The sequence below is a fragment of the Pleurodeles waltl genome, chromosome 4_2 (assembly GCF_031143425.1).
Source record: "Pleurodeles waltl isolate 20211129_DDA chromosome 4_2, aPleWal1.hap1.20221129, whole genome shotgun sequence".
Lineage (NCBI taxonomy): Eukaryota > Metazoa > Chordata > Amphibia > Caudata > Salamandridae > Pleurodeles > Pleurodeles waltl.
Window position 1 is genome coordinate 849,921,001 of NC_090443.1, and position 23,597 is coordinate 849,944,597.

General features: G+C 41.0%; 1 protein-coding gene across 1 annotated transcript in view; it reads left to right on the plus strand.

Annotated features, from left to right (window-relative positions):
- The window catches only part of DAB1 (DAB adaptor protein 1), a 3,348,596-nt gene that overhangs the window by 2,148,392 nt on the left and 1,176,607 nt on the right, over positions 1-23,597 (plus strand). The window lies entirely within an intron of this gene.

Consider the following 23,597-nt stretch of genomic DNA (forward strand, 5'->3'; position numbering starts at 1 on the left):
GGTTTCAACTGATCGTCAGTGGGTTTTGCATGGGCTCTTTAAAGTAGAAGCCTGTAGATGGCCTCCACACCAATCCCTTAAAGTCCTGCAAGAGTCAAGCTCACCTTTTTACAGAAAGTGGTATCTTCCCACCTCTGTGAGTCTGTCGTGGAAATCATACATAGCATTTTCCGAACAAATGAGAATACTGTTCTTTTTGTTCAAACCCCTGCTGGATCAGTGCTTCTTGTTCACAATTACTAATTCAACACTTCTGCTCTTAACCATTTTTCACTCCTCTCCAGTAATGCCAAAATATAAAATCAACCCACTTCTTGTGGTTTGTTTAAACGGTAATCATGATACCTCTCAACTCAATTTAGCAGTAAAGTGGAGAAAATGCTCTCTGGTAGCCAACTGTTGTGGAAATAAGATGTTACAACAGTACACTAGGACTTTCTAGCCCAAAACTTGAGACAGTAAAAGACAAAGCTATATTACTATTAGACCACAGCAATACCATAACAAACAGGCATAACCATACTGCTTGATAATGTAAAACTTTTATTACTGATCCTTAAATAATGAAAGCTTGTTCAGAAGATGAACATCTCCCAGAAAAGAAATGTAGATGCGGTCCAAAATAGTGTCAGAAAGCGGCTTATTAATTTGGGGAGGATGATTATTACCAATTTAATCAACAAGCCATGGTAAGGTCTCAACACAAGTCTCAGTGAATCTCCGAACAACCCATGGAAGCTATGGCAGGCTATTTCCGAGAAAAGATTGTGTTAAGTGCAAGTAGTACTAATACATTTGAAGTAAAGAAAACAACACAATTACATTCCCAAACCAATATTGAAAAGGAAAAAAACTGCAATATGCAAAAAGATGCCAAATTATTAAAAATGTATAAAGGGAAACTGAAGTATAAATTTAAAACATTTAAAGAAAAAACACCTATGAAAAGGAAATCACCATTGTAAAGTCTCAGTTTGTGGTTGTAAGGGACTTAGGAGGGACTTCAGCCAATTACAATGGACTGAACATTATTTACATAAATAGAGCGGGTCCGGTCAAAGTTTTTGTTTGACGACTTAGGGCCTGATTTTGGTAGATGGGTTACTCCATCACAAATGGAACGGATATCCTGTCCACCTTATTACAAGTGCATTATATCCAATGGCACTTGTAATAGAGTGGACAGAATATCTGTCACCTTTGTGATGGGTATCCCACCCACCTAACTCTAAATCAGGCCCTTAGTCTAGATGTGTTTTAGATTAAGTCTTCTTCCTGTGTTTTGACCAAGAGCTTCCACCAGGGACTGCAGCCAGAAAGTTTAAGATGACCATTGGAAGGAATGGCAGCTGATTCTGTCAGCCCAGTTTAGCATCTTCAAATCAAAAGAAATATTATGATGGCTATCCTTTGTATGGCCAGTTGTCTCGCCCCTCTCCCAGGAGGGTAATCTTTGTTAAGTAGACAGTTATGGACAATATTCCTGCCTTTCTGGGCCCAGAGGTTAAGCCATTGTCCTCTCGATAGTAGGGTCATTAATTCCATCCAGGAGTACTTTGGAATTTGGAGGCTAGATGAATGTGAAGCTGGTTCTAAGACAATTTTCAACTAACACCACAAATTACATTTTTATAAACTTCTTTTGCCACAGATTTCACCATTAAATTAGATTTGTAAAACTGAGTGGAACATAACTTTCCTTTATTTTACTAGCATTTTCAAAAGCAAGGATATAAAATAATTATTTTAATCATACCTAGGTCAATTCATGCAGAAGCAATATGAACCTACACAGTGAAAACAGCTTTAAGTTATTTACTTACTGTGAGGGTGTGCCATTTTAAATTTATATAGGAACACTTTTTATGTAATGAGTACCAGTCAGTCCTATGGGCATACAAAGCACACTTTTGGGGTAATATATGAATATATAAATTAGGGTTTCTTACATGGTACTTTTACTTTGCATGTATCACTGCAGTGCTTTTAAACCACAGCCCATCTAAAGCACAGTGGCGCTCCTGGCAGCCATATCTGGTTATCATATTTATGGGTGATGTAAGTAAACTCTGCAGCCCAAACATGACATTTTGCTTCATGCTACTAAAGCATTTTCTTCTCCATTCGCCATGGCCTTGCAGCAAAGTTAAATAAGCAAATTTAGTAAAATCAGTGCACAGTAGTGGTTTAAGGGGAGACATGGTTGATTTGCCACTGTTTACACCTGAAGCTAGCAGAACCATTTTGGATATCGGGGGATCACTACAGAAATGATGCCATTTCATATAGTAAGGAAGAGGAACAATCCAGCAATACAGGGAGACTGATAAGGAAAAGCAAAATCTGTGCATGCATCAACATAACCAATTATTTTCTCAGAACAGAAGGTGCATATAATGCAACCATAGTGTTAATAGAAACAGTGGCCAATCAGATTCAGTTAGCTTATGTCATTTATATTAGAACAATTGCAACATTTGTGCTGTGAGTATTGACCACAGCCACCATCTTGGAATGGGATTTCTCACTTTGCAACATGCCTTGCCAAATGCGTCCAACAGAGAACCCACTACGACTACGACCATCAATATTTAAGCTGCCACATCTTTGCCCACTATTGCTACTCCACAGATTAAGAAGAATGGCCGTGTACAGGGACCATTATGCAACCACAATAAATAATAATGTGGGAAAACATGAGATAGGACCCTCCCACAGACTGGGAATATAATATCCATGAAATGCAGAGAACAAATAAAAATGTGAATAAGAACTGCAGCAAAATGTCTCTTTTTTAACGGTTAGCACATTTTTCTGGACTAACGATGTTGCTTTTTTGACTTTGTGTACTGGGATACTGCTAACCAGGCCAAAGTAGACATGTTCTTATTCTTAAATCATGTTGCAATTGGCTATATTCCTGAGAGGCATATTAAACGTACATTATAAGTCCCTACTATGTGATACAGATGTCTACCTAGCCTGTCAGTTAAATGTTACCAGTGGATTGGAGCACATATTGTGACACCATGTAAGGGACAATGCAAAACTTGTTTCCAGGCCTGCCCAGTGGCCTGGGCAGGTACCTTTAAAACTGCCACTTCAACTTGGTAAACCAAACCTTTTACTGGACCTAAGCCTACTTTTTTATGTGTCACTCCTAAAGTAAGTATGATATGGCATATGTCCTTGAACATTTTGAACAGGTCTTCAGGGACTTTATCCAGCCCCACAGATTTATTAGGATTGATTGTGAGTAGGGCAGAAGAGACTTCAGCAGCCAACACAAAGTCAACCTGAAGTGGCACTAGAACAGGGGAAGGCTCAACGTCTGTCATGTCAGATGTGACAGCAATGCACTGCAGAGCCATTGTGCCCATATGGGTAAAGTTTGAGTTGGTGTGACAGGAATCAAGTCCTGAGCAGCTAGGTTCCTAGATAAGGTCAATGGTTCTGAATCATCGGCCCCGCACATGAACTGGAGAAATGGGCAACACAATCCTCTGCCACGATGTGTATATCCAGAGGTGCAGGAAGCCCCACTTTTCCACCCGCTACAAGGTGCCAGAAAGTGCAAATATATTTGCATCTTATGGCAGCCAACGTTGAAGCCCATTTATTAACTTCCATGTTCTTTTTGCCTGGTTTACTATAGCCTTAAAGAACTTCCTGGCTCCTTGGACGGCAACTCTCTCCCGCTTTGACTGCTCTTAATATGGCAGACCTTGCATCCCTACATGACTTCATTTACCATGTAACTTCCTTTCCTCTAGGCATAACCCTTACAGATAACTTTGTGAGTAGGGACCTAAAGGAGGTAAACATAGCACTATGGATGTCACTTATGCTCGCTTTGGGGCCGGGGTGGCTATTCAGCTTTAAGGCATCTCCCACATCTCCCAACCCAGCAACCACAACATCTAATATTCTAATACATATGATTCACCCTGTGCTTATTGCTGGAAGGTACAAGCCTCCTATCTAGGATCTCACTGGGGGCATTGCAAAGAAGATCATCCACCAGCTTCAATGTTAAGCACAATGTGTTGTGAAAACTGTCCAGCCTTGGGGCTACCACCATATCCACCATTACAGGCCATAGCCTAGTATCCAGCAAGATGTAATCTATTAGGCCGGTGCAATGAGGATGATTACACATATGGCTCCTCCCCCCTCTTTGGCTTAGATTGCCCATTACAAGCCCAGAGCCCATTATTCAGGGTAAAACCATTCACCTGCAAGACCGCAAGGGTCGATTTCTTCACCAGGAGGGTAGAAAGGTTAGGGACCCTCCAAGTGATATCTTTATCAGCAGTTGACAACGTTTGAAATTTACAATTAAAATCACCAGCAACTATTTAAAAAGTATTGGGAGCCATATCAGCCAAATGCCCGGTGAGCAAGTTGGTTCCCTGTGACTCTACTGCATGTCCCCTGGCCTGCGATACAGATTCAAAAAATGAACCACCACACCAGAGGGTCTCCCTTTCCCTGAGCTAGTTGCAGCAACAGCATGAAACTGTAGGGACACAGCCAGTGTTTCTTGAAAGGCATAGATGTAAAAACCATCTACAAAGGAGCCCTAAAGAGGGCAGGACAATTTTGAGGCTAGGCCAGCTACATTCCACAATAATAGGTTAGTAAAGTTCAAAGAGCCTTGGAAGGGGGGTGCTGGGGCAGAATTACTAAAAACTGACCATGGAACGGAATGAGAGAAATCAGAATTAGGCAATGGTATAATAGATGCATATGGCCCTAGCTCAGATGGAGGGATGCTTGTCCTCAAAGTTTGTACTTGGGCGTAACAAAAAATGCCCTGCATCTTTGCCCCAAATAGATCGACATTTGAAGGGCAACTAAAACCCTCAACTAACAGATGACGTCAGTCCAGACCATCCAAATCAGATAGAACTAAAAACGTATTAGTACATAAAAATGGCTGTCTACTCTCTTTGGTGGCCCTGTGAGACTTAGTATGTAGGGGATCCTGCTATTGTAATTGAGGGGGCCTATAGAACTGCCCCATGGGGACCAAAGATATATCAGAGCTCCTCAAACCCTTCCTTCTAACACTCGTAAGCAGCCGTTGTGTTAGTCCTGGACTCTGGATTTATACTCTTCGGCCTTGGGCCTAGCAAACCCCCCTTCCAAACTAACAAAATATCATCATAATCTGAAATACAAAAGTTGGTATTGCCTGCCAGCCAATGACAGACTTGGGTTTTAAGAGCAGAAGAGTTTTCAGTACTGGGATACTCGGAAGGCAAACTCACATGAGAATGACTACATATGGGGAGTAGGCTGAGGGGAGATCCAGACGAGGAAGCACTTGCGCTGCACAGCTTGCATTGTGGTAATTTACTCTTTGGCTGTTGTCATTTGGCCTTGATGTAGTCTGCTCACTAAACCCAGACCTAACCCTTGACAGAGTCTGCTCCCTAGACCCAGAAAAACAGAACCCTACCTCAACCCTGGATGGTCAGGCCTGCCGCCAGGCTAACACCAGCACCCAAGCCAGGGCCCCAGGGGTCAACCCTGAAGACAGTGATTACATCTGAGGAGAGCAGTTGTCCATTTGTAGAGGGCCCAAAAGGACCAGGAGGCTATCTGATGAGGCCCCCTGCCTAATAAGAACCCCCGACGAATATAACCTTTCAGTCAGGGGAAGTAAGCATCTTTGCATCAAGATTTCAAACCGCTCCAAAATAACATCCCAGTTAATATGATATGACTCGTTGGACTGCTGCAATTCTACAGTTGCCTACTTCTCCAGGCTACTACATCGCCTTATCCTAATGCCAGCCTGGACAGTGCCCCCTGATTTAGTTTTCCTTTTGTGCTTTTTACAAGGGCCTTTATCACTTGAAAGAGTAGTATCAGAGTCACAATAGAGTCTAATAGATGGCTGGGCCACAGTCAAAGCTCCTACATCAGTAGCATTCATGAGGGGCATAGCAGCCAGAGCTAAAGGTGAGTTAGATGGGTAAGATAACAAACCACAGGGAACAACACCAAAATCCTGAGAGATCCACTGCTTGGCTAGCTCAATCCCTTTGGAGAAAACACTAACTGCCTGCGGTACAAATTAGTTTAAAGTCGACCCATTGGATTGGTTATTAACTAGGCCCCCTTTCCCCAGCTGCTTTCCTCTTACCCATTGCTGCTGGTAATCAGAAACAATCTAAATAACAAATGACAGCGCTCATCCTCACTTCCACCAATTTCACAGCTCATCAAATTCCAGTTTCAAAGACCAACAGAGTTGAGCTGGGTTGCTACCATGTAGGTACAAAAATATGGGGGGATAGAGAGTGATGGCAGAGCAGATATTACGTGCGTAGAGGTCCCCTTGATCAGGTGAACAGAACACTGTTCACTAGCTCTCAAACTGGTCACAGGCATGGAACAGTCTTTGAATTTGCGTGAAAGACTGGCTCTGAAAACACCTCTAGTCAACTGTGCCAAAGAAGAAAAAGAGTAGAGGAAGTATGAACAAACCTCCTACAGGACAATCCAACCTTGATGCGAGAAACAGGGCGGCTTGAAGAAATAAAACAGCCACAAAAATAAAACCAAAGGAGGTAGCCCCACCCCTTTCTGACGCTGACAGGCATGGACAGGACTGCCCTTGACCTGGGCTTTGCCCAGGCGAGGCCTACGTGTGCCCAATGCAGCAGGAGACCCGTTGGCACTTTATAATACTGATGAATGTTTCCTCCCCCCTAGAGCAGTGATATGGTGCCTTCTGGCACAAGGTTACCTGGGACCAAGAGTCACCTTCCAGCAGCCAGCAACAGCATTCATGTCCCATGCAGCAGGCGACCAGTTGGTGCTCTGTAACGCTGATGAATGTCTCCTCCCCCCTGCAGCAGTGAGATTGTGCCTTCTGGTGCTGTGTTACCTGGGACCGAGCGTCCTCTTGCAGTGGCCAGCAACAGCGTTCACATCATGGCACCATTGTAGCCCCCCTGAAAGAGCTCACTTCAAAGAAGTAGCCAAAGAAAGTTTTCCAGACTGAGGAATTTTAGAAGTCCTTGGACACCCTGAAAGGGATGCTGTGCACAGCACCTGTACTGAAAGCACCTGATATCAGCTAGGAGATTGTATTCCAAACAGATGCTTCAGAACATGGAATTAGTGCAGTGTTCTAGCAGCTAAAGCCTGAGGATCAACCTGGTACCTTTATTTGCAGGTGACTGCTGCTCAGAAGGCAGGGCTGATGTGCCAAAGAGAGGGAAGCTTTTGCTCTGGTTTGGTCACTGAATAAGTTGAGAACATTCCTGTTTGGAACTCACTTCAGGGTTAACACAGACCATAAGCCTATCAGATGGCTCATGCAGATGAGAGGAGAAACCAACCCTCAAACTGTTGAGGTAGCCCACCTCCCTACAGGAGATGGGCCTTACAGTGACACACAGACCTGGGAGGCATCATATCAATGCAGCTATCCTTTCCAGTTTCTTCTGCTTAAATAATGAAAACTTCAAAGGGAATTGCTCCTCAACTTTCATCTTGAGGGGGCATGTATTAAAATACATCTTTTTGCATGGTCACCCCTATTTTGTCTGGACTGATGCTCCTAGTTTATTGACTCTGTGCACTGGGACAGTGCTAACCAGGCTCCAGTGCTCTGGACCCTAAAACATGTCAAAATCAGCAACACTCCTGATAGGCAGACTTAACTTACCTGTAAGTCTCTATTATGTAATACAAAAGTGTAACCAAGGCCTGTAAATGTCAAGTAGTATACTGCAGCACATATTGTGCCACCACTATATTGACAATGCAAAACATGTATCTATGTCTACCCTTTTTGGCATCCAGTCTGCAACGTGACCCACCAACGACCCGACAATGAGGACTTTTCTCTGGAAAATCTTCTAAGTAAGAGAATAAACTTTCCAACTAGAAACACTGGGCCCCTGCACCCTACTTTTAGTAGGTCTCCTTAACTTCAGGTTGGCCTTAATGTTTGAATTGGACTCAGTCTAACATGACCAGATAACCACGATTGGCAGTTTTCTGAGCTTCCAGATGCTATTTTGACTTAAAATTTTCAAAAATCATATCTCTCATTCCTTCCATGCAGTATTTGTCATTTTAGAGTCTATTTTTTTTATTAAATTCTACCTTATTTGTATAAATACGAGTGGGAGTTCTATTGACTTTTTGTTTTACTTTTTAACTATTTTTGTACTGATAAATGCTTTACACATTTATACTCATTTAATCCGGCCTGCTCTGTGCTACATCTAACAAAGGTTGAGCTCTGGTTAAATCATTGAGACCCAACTGGTTCTGGCATGGAATTGTGACATTATAGCTTTGTGATGACTCAGATCCCCTCCCACTAATGTTCCATATTCTCAGAAGAACTTGCACTTTCAGCGTGGCCTGGGTAAACCCAGGCAGTCTCTTTCTCCCTCATCTGATGCTACTGTGTAGAGGGCCTTTAAAACTGAGAAACACATATGGGAGCATTCAAGTGCATCTGCACATCTTACTGAATTGTTCTACCTTTTTAGATGTGTGTTTATCCTCGAGCTAAATTAGATAATTAAAATTCGATTTTAAATTTGGGGCTTTCAAAACCAATTTTATAATTTGTTTTTAATTTCATCTTTGTATCAGCTTCTTGATATATATATATATATATATTTAAGGACAACATATTATTTTGAATGACAGCATACAACTGGCACAAGAGATATGCAGAACTATGAAGGAAATACTCTAAGTCCATATCTATGACCTTATACCTTGTTTCTCACAAGGGTGTCTCTGCACAATGTAAAGCTCATAGTGTGCTTGTTAATATTTTACACTTGTCTCAGTATCAGAATGGTGATGTGACAAACTTTCAGGCTCTTCAACTGTTAACTGAGGCTGCATTAGAAGGGAAACAAAACCATTTCCAAACAGAAACCATTATGGGTGAAGCCTTGTCACTAGGCGTTAAGTCACAACAGAGACCACAATTCCAGAAATTTGAAAAGCAAAAGAATCGATTGGACCTGGCTCACTCTCTAGGGTCAGCCCCAAACTTTTTGTCTTCACCCCTTTTGTTTTGCGAAAGTTGTATTTTTTTGGCTTTAAGATTCTGCACACTTTACCACAGCAAATGAGTGCTAAAGTGCATGCATGCTTTGCCAAAAACACAGTGAAATTGGAGTGCCCCCTATTTGGAGATTTAATTTTCTTGTAAGTTGCTAGAGAAGGTTCTAAATGTACTGAGGGCCTGTACATTCAATGCTACAAGTCAGTCAGCATTGTGTCACCCTCTCAAGTAGCCTTTTAAAACCTAAGGCCTGCCACTGCAGCCTATCATGCAGTTTTAAACTGTTCTTTCAAACTAGCGAAATAACCCTTTTGCTAGGCCTAATCCTTCCTTTTTAATAAGCTGTCTGAGGCCTGCCACTGCAGCCTGTCATGCAGTTTTAAACTCCCCTGTCAAACTTGCAAAATAGCTCTTTTGCTAGTTGTAAGCCTTAATTTTTAATATGTGTAAGTCATCCATAAGGTAGGCCCTCAAGGCTCATAGGATGGGAAGCACAAGGGGCAGGGTTTACGTTTTTCAGGTCCTGGTAGTGAAAAGCTCCTAAAATCTTTTTTACTAATGCAAGGCCTATCCCTCCATACTTTTGTAAACTTAATAAGCGATAGATTAAGCTTGGGAACAGATAGAAAAATTACGTTTACACTTAAATAAATTGTAATTTAGAACCCTCTTTAATGGAAAACTCAGATTTTAGGTCACAGTTTGGAAAATGCCACTCCTAGAAGGTTGCCATTTTCTTGGCCTAACCATTTAGTGCCTGCAGCCTATGCTCTGGATCACCTGACTGTGAATAGCTTGGTAGTTGCCCTTTGTGTATTCTTCCCGTATAATAAGACAAAGGAGGACTAAGTGGTGGCAAGATCCTGCCAGGATGGTTGGAAGTTTCCAGGACTTGTTGTCTGGAAGATTCCTTCACTTGAAAGGCATACATATTAGGCTTCTTAAATCAATCATCATATCACTTCTGGACCTGTGAAAGGACTGCCCTGCTGCAAGAACCGTTGCTGCCCCACTGCTATCCCCCTGCCCTACTGCCTGCTGAAAAAGTCTAAACCTGCTTCTTGAACCCAGAACCACCAGAGTGGCTCCAAGGGCAAGTTGACTGGCTTCCTGTGTGAGCTACAGGGACATAACAAGGTTCTAAAGACCTGTTCTGCATCTGCCCAGCTGACCAGACCCAACTGGACCTGCCTGTCCCCTGCTACTGGCCTCCGCTGGAGTGAGTCCTGTTCGCCAAGGTCCCAAAGTGTACTCTTCCTGGCCCAACTGTGGGTTTCCTCAGAACTGATGCAGTGTGATGTATCTCAATTCAGGGCTTTGCATCAAAGCACCTCATAGCTCGTGATCGGTGGCTTCACCAGAACCAACACAGCTGTCACATCTTGCCAAAGGACCTTGTATTACAGCACCTTCCAGCTCCTGAACAACAGGTTCATCAGAACCGATGAAGCACTATGCATCTCGTTGCAGGACCTCACAGAACCTTGTAGCTCCTGATTGGCCATCTCATCAAAACAGGTACAGCGCAATGCAAATCAACACAGTACCTTGCAGCTCCCAATCAGGGACCCCATAGGAACTGACAAAATTAGACACAGCACAATGCAGGACCTTGCCTTTCAGCCCAGGTATAACCAGGTACACTGTGTTGCAGGTTGAGTTTGGTGCTGTACCTGGCCCTCACTCCACTGCTGTCAGCTTCAACTTGTGACATTCCCCAAGTCCAGTAAGACCATATAACCACAGTTGGTGCTTTGCGCTTCTGGGCACTACTTTTACATAAGACTTTAAAATGGTATATCTCCAGGCCTACTGATTGGATTTTTGTCATTCTGGTATCCTTCTATATATTAGAAATTGCTCTAGTTTCCTATTTTGCTGTGGGATTTTTTCCTGAGTTATGTTTTCACTTTGTTACTGTTTGCATGCTGCGTAAATACTTTACACATCTCTACTTTAAGCATATCTGCTTTTTTGACTGCCACCTTCGGGTTAAGCACATGGTAAACTGGTGACTTTTTTCAGGTTCACCCTGTCGAGAATTATGGTTGTTGCTTAGGGATTCAGCACACCAACCAATAACCAAATTTCCCACATGCACTATGGCCAAATGGGAGCTTTAACAAGAGGTCACTGTTTTGCATCCTAAGTTTCCTTTACTATGCACATAGGCGAGTGCAAACCTAACTGGCCCATTTGTCACTCTTTAGTTATATAGGGATCATAAACATAACAGTATGAACCTAACTGTGTTGTCATTCCAATATATCTTTACTAAGAGCTACATCTGGGTAAAGCCATATGTGAAATTCATCTTCAATGTATTTCACAGATATCATGTGCCCCTACCTTGTGTGGTCTAGGTGCTGCTAATAGCATGAACTGTAAACAGAAGACATACTGCATACCAGACACTGACAGCACAAGAGTGTCAATAATTATCTGTGGAACTTAAAACTGTAAACGTAATTTATAATGATTTATTTTTTGGGACAGAAACTTAGTCAAGATTATCTAAGTGAAAACATGTCATTCCTTCAAAAGCATTCCTTCAAAAATGTATCAACTCACTCAAACTCTATCTCAAAGATATATGTGCTCCTACTAGAGGGGTACATTATGTACATACGTTCACTTTCTGAAGTCAAAATACGCATGCTTTTCACAACTGGGTGGAAAGTTCTTCTGATATGTCAATGTAAATATATAGAAATCATGTTGTGCTCCATTTACCTGAATTGAACTCAAGTCCAGACCCTGGCCATTTCAATTTGAAAGGTGTAGTATGCTGTGTTATGCCTGTGAAACTACCACTGCAGTTAGCGAAAGTCCTACAAGTTACAATATCACAATTGTGCCACTTCTAGTGATATTTTCTGGTTAATCTACTGAAAGAGGGCACCACAAACTGTGCTGTCTTTTATAAATTGTAAAATACTCTGAAAGATTCTGTTAACTCATGTTGGTCATGTGGAAGCCGATCCCCCAAATCTCTGAAACCCCAGTATTGAATGAACCCCCAAAATTTACCTGAGGTGGCCCACATCACATGCTTTCTCATTGATCTACCGGCAAGAGACTACCCTCCCCCATAATACATATATGTTGCAGATCAAATCACAATTAGAACCTGGAACCACTCAAAAACTAAGTTCTACATCAAAATGTAAGTTTTAAAGGTTTAATTTGGAATCAGATAAATGAAAATTACAAAGAAAATTGCATATTCTGTCATAAAGGCTCAGAATACAGAATTATAAATCATAACAGAAACCCCAGTAAATCTAAATTATAAGTGTCAGCACTGATAACATCCTAGGTAAGAAAGTTGTAAAATAATCAGACAGAGTTTCAGGAGGAAAACAGAAATTCATTGCCCGATCCTTCAGACCCATGGGTTTTTCTTTCAAATGTATGCATATTAATTAGCAAACTCAGCATAGCATGATCATGGCTATGTCCAACTGGCAAATGCAAAACATTTTCCTAGATTTGTAAGATTCTTAACACTATTCCATTTCTTAAAGTAAGAGAAATGTTCAGCTTGCATCCTCAGCAACTACATTCCTTTTCTTAAAACTAGCTCATAGAACCATGTTCTCCTACACACCTTCATCAGAACTAGAAACAGAATTCCTTCAGAATGATACATTAGGTATACAATGAACGTTTCATTCACAAAACATGCTTTCTAACACCACAGTACATTGACGTAATGTCACTCCGTGTTCTTTGGAAACTGTAGAGAGAAAACTTACAGTGGGTAACTGACTGGGAGGGGAAATAAGCAGTATGAACAAACCACCACAATCTGCATCCATTTTGAAAATGATGGTCTTGCACGAAAATGTGGCACAGCTATACTACATGATTGATTGCGCAATATATGAGAGAATGATATGGTTCTAAGCACAACATCATTGATTTATCAGTTACGGTCATATGCATCAATACAATTATTAATTTGCATAAATAATTTATCGCTCAAAACTGCACGTCAGAAAAACAGATGAGTTTTTAAAGTCGAGATATGCTTCTACTTGGTTCTATTGAACTTTTGAAACTTCCTTCCTAAATCTCTTGAAACCTACATTCAACCATCCTCATCAACTACTTTACCAGAGCAGTCATTTCTTGTCTATGATCTGTAAATAGGGATAGTTTACAACTTCAAGCTATTGTATTTTAGAATTGTTCTATCTCCAACCCTAGAATCAATGGCATAATCATTCAATGAATCTTGTCAGCAGTCATCTAAATAATATTTCAGCATCCAACCGCAACAGTTAAAGCTGTCATTTTCACCTGAAACTGTGTTGTGTTAACTTGTAGACACCCAAAAGCATCTCGCCTCTTCTGCTTACTTTGCAGAATGAACATGATCTGCCTCATGAAACACTACTGGATTGATGCTTATCCAATTATTCGTTTTCATGTATCATAAAACAAATAGATTCTGTGGACATTTACAACTCTCTCTAGTGGTAAAATGTCAGATTAATCCACAGGGGAACCATTCTAAATCTGAATTGATTCATCAAACACTGAAACCACCATCACGTCAATCTCCCTCTCTCCTGACTCCTACAGCACGCCACACTTTTTGTAGCTCAGTTACAATTTCTAAATCCACCATTAACCAAACCTTACATAAAAATCATGACTTTAGAAAAATCCCCCACATTAATGTAGTCGTTAAGAGCACATTCCATCAACTCTAACAGTTACATCATTGCTTCACAAGAAAAATATAAAATAAATTGCTTTCTCATAAACAAGTAGCAGTTGTACAGGTTCCAATAATTATAAATCACAGGTAATAGAATGGCAAACCAGAGGAAAAAAACATCATTACCAGCTTCCTGATAATCAAATTTCATATTGACTTACAAATAAAATTAAGAAGTCACTGTCTTGAGGTTTTGAAGTTTAAATATTGAAGGGCTGTTCACAGCCTTCCAACAAACGGGCCTCCAAATGCGCAACACACACACCTGCTCCTCCAAGAAAGGTATAGTTACCAAAAACTTAGGAGATTGTGGGCAAGTGAACATTCTCTGCTGAGGTTGCCAAATTAAGAACAAAGTATCCCAGCAGAGTCTCAAACTTAACTCATAATTACAGGCTTTTTTGTGGTAAAACAGAGTGCTCGATAGTGTCTTCTGTTTGAAACTCAGTTAAATCCCCCCCCCCAAAAAAAATGAATTGTTCTGACAGTCTTCCTGTGAACACCATAAGAGACAATTGTCATGGAAGGAACCTGAATTACTGAGGTATGGTGGGCCCTCATCACTGGAAAATGGGGGGAGTGGCATTATTAAATAAACATACTTCACAGGCTTTTAACCACACAGTTTTTAGCCCTGATTGGACAGCACAGCTGTCACCAGGCCTTGTGTGATCAACAGAAAAAAGAACTGGAAGAAGCAGTACTGAGATATGGCCTTTGGATCCACCCTGTGTTGATTGTCTTAAGTACTCTAATTGATTGGATAGTTGTGTGTTTCTATTGAAAAAGACAGCTTGTATTGCATATTTTGGAAAACTTGTGCTCAATAAAACAGGACTGGGTTGGTTACGGAGACAAGCCAATAATCATTTGTATAGATATGTTCTGTTTATTATGAAAAGTGATTGCAAAGACCATATGCCTCACATATTTATTGTAAAAAGCAAATGTTAAACTCAGAAGGCATTTATGGGGGATTGTTATTACACTATGTTTAAGTCAGTATAGAGGTATTGTTTTCTATGGAATCTCATAGACTACTTGAGTAGCAAAGAGCTTTGGTGTAAACAAACCATGGGGTGGACAGAGTTGTACATTGTTTTGCCAACTCTTAATTTGTTCACATTTGCATGGTTATGACTGATTGGCTGATAGTTTCTTTGTGGTGAAGCTTACAATGAATGCAGTAGGCATGACATTCTCATTACAACAAGCCACTAATGGAAGTAAGAGGCTTGGTTAGTTCATTATAAAAAGTTTTGTCCAATCTATTTATAATGAAAAGTTATGACAAAGATAGATCTGACGTGTTGATATTAAAACTGATTGCAAAGACCAATACATTTTAATGAAGGGTTGATATTACTCGCTGTTAAACCCGATAGCCAGTTTGCTACATGGAATCTCACAATTTACTTTAGGAGGCAAGAGTTTTTTTTGTTGGTTCTCAACACTATGAAACCCTGGAAGTAGGAGATTTGCACTTTAGAATCATTATTAGAACTCAAAGAGGGCTTAATTTTGTTTTCTGAACTGTAATTCAGTATAAATTTATAATATGATTTTGCCTTGTGGTAAAGCCTAATATCAAAATAGCAGGCCCTGGTTGGTTATGAAGGCAAGCCAATGTTAAAGGCAATACACCTGTTGCTTCATTGAGAAAGGCTGTGACAGAAGCACAAAAGGTTGGTCTGTTTAATATAGAAAGTTATGACAGAGGTAGTAGGCCTGGCATGCTTATTATAAGAAGCCTAAATTAAAACTAATGGGGATTTAAAGGTGGAATGTTATTGCTCATTTTAAAAGCCTGTATACAACTATTTTGGAATCTCACAAATTACTTAAGTAGGCCAGAGTTTTGTGTTGGTTTTTCGCGACAAATGCCGGGTGTATATGATTTGCACTGATAATCCTTGCCAGTACCTCATTGAAATGCCTAATAGGTTTAGTTGCATCAGGGCCTGTAGCCATAAGAGTCATAAAACACACACACACACAAACACATACATACGTACGTACATACATATGCATTAATAAATGTAAATATAAGGGCTTTTGGTCAAAGTTTTTTGCGAGTACGCTGTTCGAGTGTCATTAACATTCAGCTTCTGCCCATGAATGCATAGATCATAGGACAATGAGTCAGCAAACTTCAGTCATTGGCTCTACTGCATTGTGAGTGACATCATTTTGCCTTGATGATGTGCTTATAGGCTTATATATGAGTGCACTTCAGGGCATGGATGGTGGGCCAGTCCTACAGGTTTCCAGATCTCCTTTCATAGGTCGCTTTACATTTGTTTCCTTCTCCTTTTCATTTTTGGGAAAATGTCCTGCAGCTGGTACCAGGCCTCTGGCTTAGACATTTTGCTGCTGTTGGTCACATCCTCTGTGCTTACCACTTCTGAGCTGGGCCACCAACATACAATAGACTGTCCACAATTTATCAAAATGTTACTCTCACGAAATGGCCACCATGTCCATTAGCATTCTGTCAGCCATCCTCTATCTATACAGCAATGAAACTTTATACTCATCACTAGTTCAAGATACCCCTGGTACCATTTTTATTGAGTAGTCATATTGGACTACTGTTGTGCATATTATAGCATTGATTTAGTGCCCCGTGTGGTCCCTAAACCTAACAGCCATGTTTGAACTTTAAAAAAACAATACCCTATGTACAATACCATGGCAAGATGGCCATTCACCTCAATATTTAGTTTTTCACATTACCGGCCTACCCCTTAGGACCACTGATACTGCCCCTGTGACCCCCCTGGCATCAGAAGTGGCTATAACAGTGCCAAGAGCACAGTGACAGCTCTCCCTTATAAGCACCAGACCCACTATCTGCTTGTTTAATGCCCATTTTATTACACTAATATTGAATAATAGTTGAATAATAGTGTTCTTTACTCTTAGTGTAATCAATATTGGAGCACCTGGACCTTGAATGGCTCCTTCACCATCAGCCGAGGAAAGTAAAAATAAAATACTTTAAATGTACATTGCGTACATGTATTCCGGCGAGAGTGTTTGTGTGAGAAAGTGTGCATGCATGAACCTTTGTGTCTTTGTGTGTGTGAGAGAGAGAAAGTGAGCGAATGATAGTGACAAGCAGGAATGATTAAGAATGAGCAAGGGTGATTGTCAGTAAGTGAGCATGAATAAGTGAGTGAGAGTAAGAGTGACTACAAAAGAGCAAAACTAAGTGAGAATGTTTAAGAATAAGTTTGAGGGTGTGTGTGTTTGAGAATGAGTGAGAGTTACACAAAGTGAGTATAACTGAGTGTGAATTATTGATTCAGAGTGAGTGAGGATTAGTCATTCAAACTGAGTGAGTATGATTGCAACAACAATGACAAAATGTTGGCCCTGACTTACTAGAGGTAATTTCTGATATACCATCCATAATATATGGACAGTACTAATTCCAAACCTCTTACACTGACATAGTGAATGTAATTTGTCTCCTAAGGGAGCACCCATTGTTTATAGGGGCATTCGTGACAAAATGTTGGTTGTGGTAACATGGAAATAATTTTTGACATATGGGGGCATCTGTAGCACAGTCTGAAAAGTCAATGCCTGGAGAGTACCACATATACACACCAAGCAAAGGCTACCTGAATATTTAATGAGTGCATTTTCACAACCTATGGCTTTGAAACACATCTATGTGAAAATTGTGCATAAAAAAGCACCACTTGACCCAATTTGTTCACATTTTTCCTGGTGGGAGAACCCCTAAACAAGAAGGGATTGGACTCTTTTTGTTTGCTTGCTTCACTTCGGGGCAAGTTTAATCTCCCCATCTCTTTCAAGGATCACCATTTTCCACTGTAAGAAAAGAAGATAAACAATGCCTTTAGAAGCACTAGTTACATTCTGCAGCTTTCCCTGGGGGCTGCACATTAAGTTGTAGGTTTTGCAAAATAAATAAAGTCAGCATTAAAATGCACACTCTTCTTTAACATTACAAATGGAACCTAAAAACAAGCAGATTTTAAAATAAGTTGTTCTATTATTCTGAATACACAAGGAAGATTGTATGAATAAAAACTGCACAAGTGATAGTGTCTTGCTAACGATCAGGAATCAAAGTGAACTACAAATAAGGGCTAATTTAAGCCAATAACAGAGTTCATACTGAATGTATGATCCCCATTAGTTAGTTCTTCACCCTATGGTTTATCAATATATTTCTTCTTGTGATACACTGACAATTTGTGATCTAAATATTGCAGGGTCCCTACACTGTTCAGTGTTTTGAGGCCTTATATTCTCTTACAGAAATGAGTAATATTACCCGGCATAGCATGTCAACTCTCTAATATAGCTGAAATTTAAAATGGACCTTTTTCTGAGCTGTGATGTTATATGAATCATGCAGTTATTCTGCCACTTCATCAAAGTCTGTTATTCTGATGACATCGAGATTAAGGTCACAATCCCGGTAAGATTCAAAGTTGAAGGTTGTATGACTGTTGTTTCCTGTGATGCCATAGGATCAAAGTTTGCATGATGTCAGTTCTGCTACCTCTAGCATCTTGGTGAATCTTTGTCCAAATTTAATGTTATTTTTTATTGCATGCAGATGTCTTCCATGTCTAAGTGATAGCATGCTCTCTTTCTTCTAATTTTGTTATTTTAAGTTAAATACCCTATGTTTTTTTTTACTTGGTGTGTTTTGTGATGTATAGTTAAATAAATGCAAGAATAAGTCAGTGGATGGATGAATGGGAGCAGGATTTCAAGATTTATTGAGGAAGTGCACATATCGATGATGAAGTTTGGTGTGTCTAAAATCACCAATCTCCTTATAGGCAGCATCATTTGTAAACCAGATCTATTGGCATTGCCAATGCATGTTAAGTAATTCCTGAATTTTCCATTATTCATTTGAGCACTTAAGGAAAGGTCTGTCATTCCAAAGGCGAGTCCTACCACTTTGAGAGATGTTCCTTTGTTTTTCATTTGTCTAGAAGTGTTTGTTAGAGGCACAACTATTTTTGTAACTCGGATTCCCTGTATGGTTCCACTCTTTCTCAGTTTTTAGGGTCGAGTTTGTGAGTTTATGCGCTTGCTCGTGCATCTCGCAGACAAGAAATTCTTGTGTTCAGTAAAGGGCTTAGAGCCAGATTTTCGCTCAACATTTGTTGGTATACGTGGCACTCTTCTTTACAGGCTCGTAATTTGTTAAGGCACCTCTGGCATCATTTCTGTTCCTCTGTCTGGAGCAGGGATCAAGCACTAATTGATTTTAACTTAATTAGTGCCTGTCCATTGCTCCCGGCGTGATCGAGGTACTATTTTGTTCTAACTACCAGTGCTTCGCAAACTGAAGGATTGTGACTGGCAAAAACTTGCCCAGCAGGACAAACAAAGTTGCAAAGTTTTATTTTTTGAAGCTATCTTTATTTTATTATGTTAACTCTTCTTTTCTTAGTTTTTGTTTTGTTTTTGCTCGTGGGTGCTGTTGTCAAAAGATGACAATTAACTTGTTCAAATTATGAGAAACCTATTGCATTGCAAATGCGTGTTTCTACTTGTGCGTCTTCGGTTTGTGTTCACTTTGTAAATAACCAGTACCTGTTATTGGCAAGAGGATTTTCATAACCAAATCCTCAGATGGTATTCCCCCTGTTACTCAGCAGGGAACCCCTCTTTGAACTGAGCACTCAAATTGGTAGAGCTAAGAAAAGACTACAAGATGAACTATGAATAAGGACTCCCAGTCCTGGTTGGTTTATACTTTACAAGGTGATGTTGTGGCCACTTACAAGATTGTTACAGTTTTTCGAGCCGTCTACAGTGTAACGTGAATCTTGAAATACACATTCCGCTAGAACAGACAAGAATAGGGAGAGAAGGAAATGGTAACATTTTCAAACATCTGCTCTGTTTACATTAGTAAACCCCCCCCATGTGACTAGGCTCGTGTAATTTTGTACCTTTATTTGAACTTTGAGTATATTTTATCTAACGGAAAACCCCTAAAAAATTGCGCACACATGACTTAAAATGTGGTTTTACTCGTAATGGTATTGAAGTGCAAGAACAACATGCCCAAAATGCTAATATCGACATATTACACAGATATGATAATAATCCACACTTTAAACTGTATTCTTCTGGCAAATGCTGCTGAGCTTCTCTTTTTGCCAAGAGTAAAATGGTTTCAAATCTGCACATTGCCTTTTTACTTGAATGCTATTTTCCTCGCCAGTACGGGCTGAAGGCGTGCATCACATTGTTCTGAAAAAAAATCCAACTACAGCAAGGCAACACTATTACCCTCTTCAACACCTTTGTGGTTCTGTGATAGAATTAATTTAGATTAGACTGACAAGATTTGCCCTTTGTGTGGTCATGCTGGCTCCCTTCCCCGGATTGTTTACTTGCACAGAATGTGCTGGGTAATGCGAGTCTGAATGATGGATCTGAATGTTTAGTTGTCAGAGACACTGTATTTACTGCCCCCGGGTTTCAGCATTCATGTTTTGACCTGCTTCATAGCAATTGGATTATGTTTCCTTTTCACTGTGTTTAGGAGCTCGAATATCTAGAAATGCTTGCAAATCCAACAGTCCGCTAACACTTTTATCTTTTAGACTTTTATCTGTATTCACAGGGATAAGATGAGTTGTCATTCTCCGACACTCTCCGTGATTTGGGATTCAAAAAAGCATAAAAATAATGTAGCGAAATTCTAATGGGGCTCACGAGGCACACATCCTTGGGGCAGACGTAACTTGGGGAACATCAGAGCCTTGGTCTGTCCTGGTGGGCTGAGGTGCCATGCCCCATCATTTTTTGGCCCCAAATAAAAATGTTTGTCAGGCTGACAGACACACTTTATTTTCAGGTCAGGCAGACAGGAGCTAGACATGCACTAAAAGCAGGCTCCTAGCTGTCTGAGCTGAACTTTGCCTGGTTGAAGAAGTCCCAATTCTTGTGGGCATGACATCTTCAGCCTGGAAAAGCACCTTGATGCCCACCCGCTAGTGATGAGAGTTAGCATCACTGATTGCCATGGACCTAGGTGCTTCTGTTCTAAGCCCTGAAATGCCCAGGGCCAAGTATGAATCTGGGGCACCTCGCCACAGAGTGGGTGGGGTCAGCAGTCTCACTGACCCAATCCCACCCTGTGACGAGTGAGTGAAAGCATATGATGGAAGGCAGCAGTCCCAATGCTTCTGGGATCTCCGAGACAGAGCTGCACAGGTAAGTATGATTTATTTTACTTATTATAAGTGTTTGGTGTGTGTATGAATATTTGGGAGTCAGTGTTCTGACTGGATGTGTTTGTGTGCATGCATGAGTGTGAGTGAATGTTTGTGTGCATTTTTGCTCTGACCTCTCCTCTCCCTGCTGAAAGTACAGGCCACCACTTACAGTCACTGCAAATCCTTTAATATTCTTAATGCTTTTCACCATTAATAGAAAACTCCCAGAGAATGAGGAGCAATTTCCACAATAACAACACTTACTGTATGTAATGTTAAAGTACTTCTTGAGCACTTGACCGCTGTAGCTTCTTGACGTTAAATAGTTATAACTCAACATAAGAGAAGGAGAACCAAATGAGAAATGTTTAGGCTTGACTTAAGCAGCTTTAAATGGTAAGGGTTTTAGATCTTTTCAGGTCTCGTCTGAGACAGTACTCGTACTGTCGCTTGAAAGACATTGTGTTAGCTTACAGCAGATTTAGATCTAACCCATTGCTTAACAATAGTTAGCTTCATTGTCATTCTCATTTGCTTGCTTCTCTTTGGGCAGCACATGCTGAATTTACTTCCTCTTTACTTCCCCTGGAGCATGACCCAAGTACTGTGTGCTTCCACTGCTCCTGCTTTCACAGAAAGTGTTTTCTTTTTGTGGAAGCTCTCCATAACATGTAGTCTCCCTCATCTGCTTCTACCCCAGTCCAGCTCCATGTTTTTGCTTGCCTGCTCCCTCCCAACCCTCTCCTAATTGTTGCTTGCCCACTACTATCTAGTGCCATGTTGTTGCTTGCCTCCTACTAGCCTTCCCTCTCTCTTTGTGTTGATAGTTTCCCTGTCTGTGTTGTTGCTTGCCAATATCCTACCCTTCTTCTTCCTGCTTTTGCTTGGAATCCCACTCTCCCATTCCTCTTCAGGTTTTTGCTTGCCTCCTCCCAATTGCTCAGTGTTGTTGCTTGCCCCCTTCGACTCTTCTGTCCCTCTTCATGTTACTACTTTCCCCTCTCACCAGCTCTGTTCTATGGCTCGCCCATTCTCGGCCGGCTCCATCCAGCTACTTGCCCCCACCCACCACATTACATGTTGTTGCTTGCACCCTCCACCCAAGACCACATTGTTGCTTTCCCCATACCGCCTTGTTGCTTGCTCCCATTAACCGTCCTGCCTCATCTCATGGTGATGTTTCCCTCCTACCATTCTCTCATCCTATTCCACAAGGGAATCATCAGGACAACGACATTTTGACTGGTAGCACCTAAGGGTAGTATGAAACACTAACTTAGTCGGGGATTGATTGATCTTTGTGTAACAGAAAAATCGGTGGTTTAGGGAACAAAACTCACCTAGAATCCAGTGTGCGAAAAACCATCTGGTGGTAAATGGCATCTACAGACAATGTGGATGTCCCAGGGTCAGGAGGTCTAAACTTATCCCGTAGAGGGTCACAGTACCCTGGAGCGCCAATAGTATGTAGGGCTCAAGTGATCTGAAAGCAAGAGAAAGTATTCAATGAATCTCTGAGTAGGGATAATGCGATCTGTCCATAAGGAAACTTGTATGCACTTACAGATACAATGCTGGTCCCAGGATTACTTGCTGGTCAAATTACCAGGAGCGCCGGAATCATCAGGGGCTCAGGGTATCTATAACACAGGAGGGTTGAATGCAAAGTGAGGGTGGTCATCAAGGTGAAATAGGGATTAATAATAAACCCACACGGAGTGTCCTACTTACTTATTGCTGGTGTCACAACCAACTAGCAGACGTGTGTTGTGCAATCGGGACCTTGGTCCAAAATAATTTGAAGATTGCTCAGAGCGTACATAATGTATCGTGTAACGTGAAGCCGCCGCACGTCGTGTGTGCGATTCGTATAGGCAATGCTGCGCCTCCATTTTGGAGCAAGCATAAAAGGTGATGCTTGGTTTCAGAATCTACCAGTCACGGGGCTTAATCTAACAGAGCTCTGTGAGAAGCCAGCTTTCAACGGACCGTAAAGGGAAGGTTCCCTTTCTGGTCCGTTCAATTAATGCGGCCGCGCGAACAGAATTGTTCCGAGGGCCGATAAAGAGACTCTGTGTGCCAGCACCAGGGAAGGTGCCGAGACCGAGTGGGTGGAGACCCCGTGTAAGACCCCTGTTTGTATTTGAACTGGGTTGCACCGGATTCATTATGTGCACTGAATTGTGAAATATACAATAACATAAAATAAATTAAAAACAAAGAAAGTACATTGACGTATGTCACCGTCTCATCACCAGAGAGATGTCGACGGACGGTGGTGCAGAATTGAACATATACATTATTAAGCAGTATGGTGATAATCACCAAGATAACAATGGTCAGTGTTAATACTGGCAGTTATACAAATAAACAAATATACAATCGCCATATGGGCTCATATGTTCATGTATGTCAGGTGGTACAGATGTTGATTATACAATGTGGTGTGCCACATGGGAACATTCATACAGTAAGTCTTTAATCGTAGAGACAATATATGTAGAACAAAGTACGCAGTTCTATTATACATTTCAAGATCATGCAAAAGTATCTGTCTGCCGGGGATAGACGTTAGCAC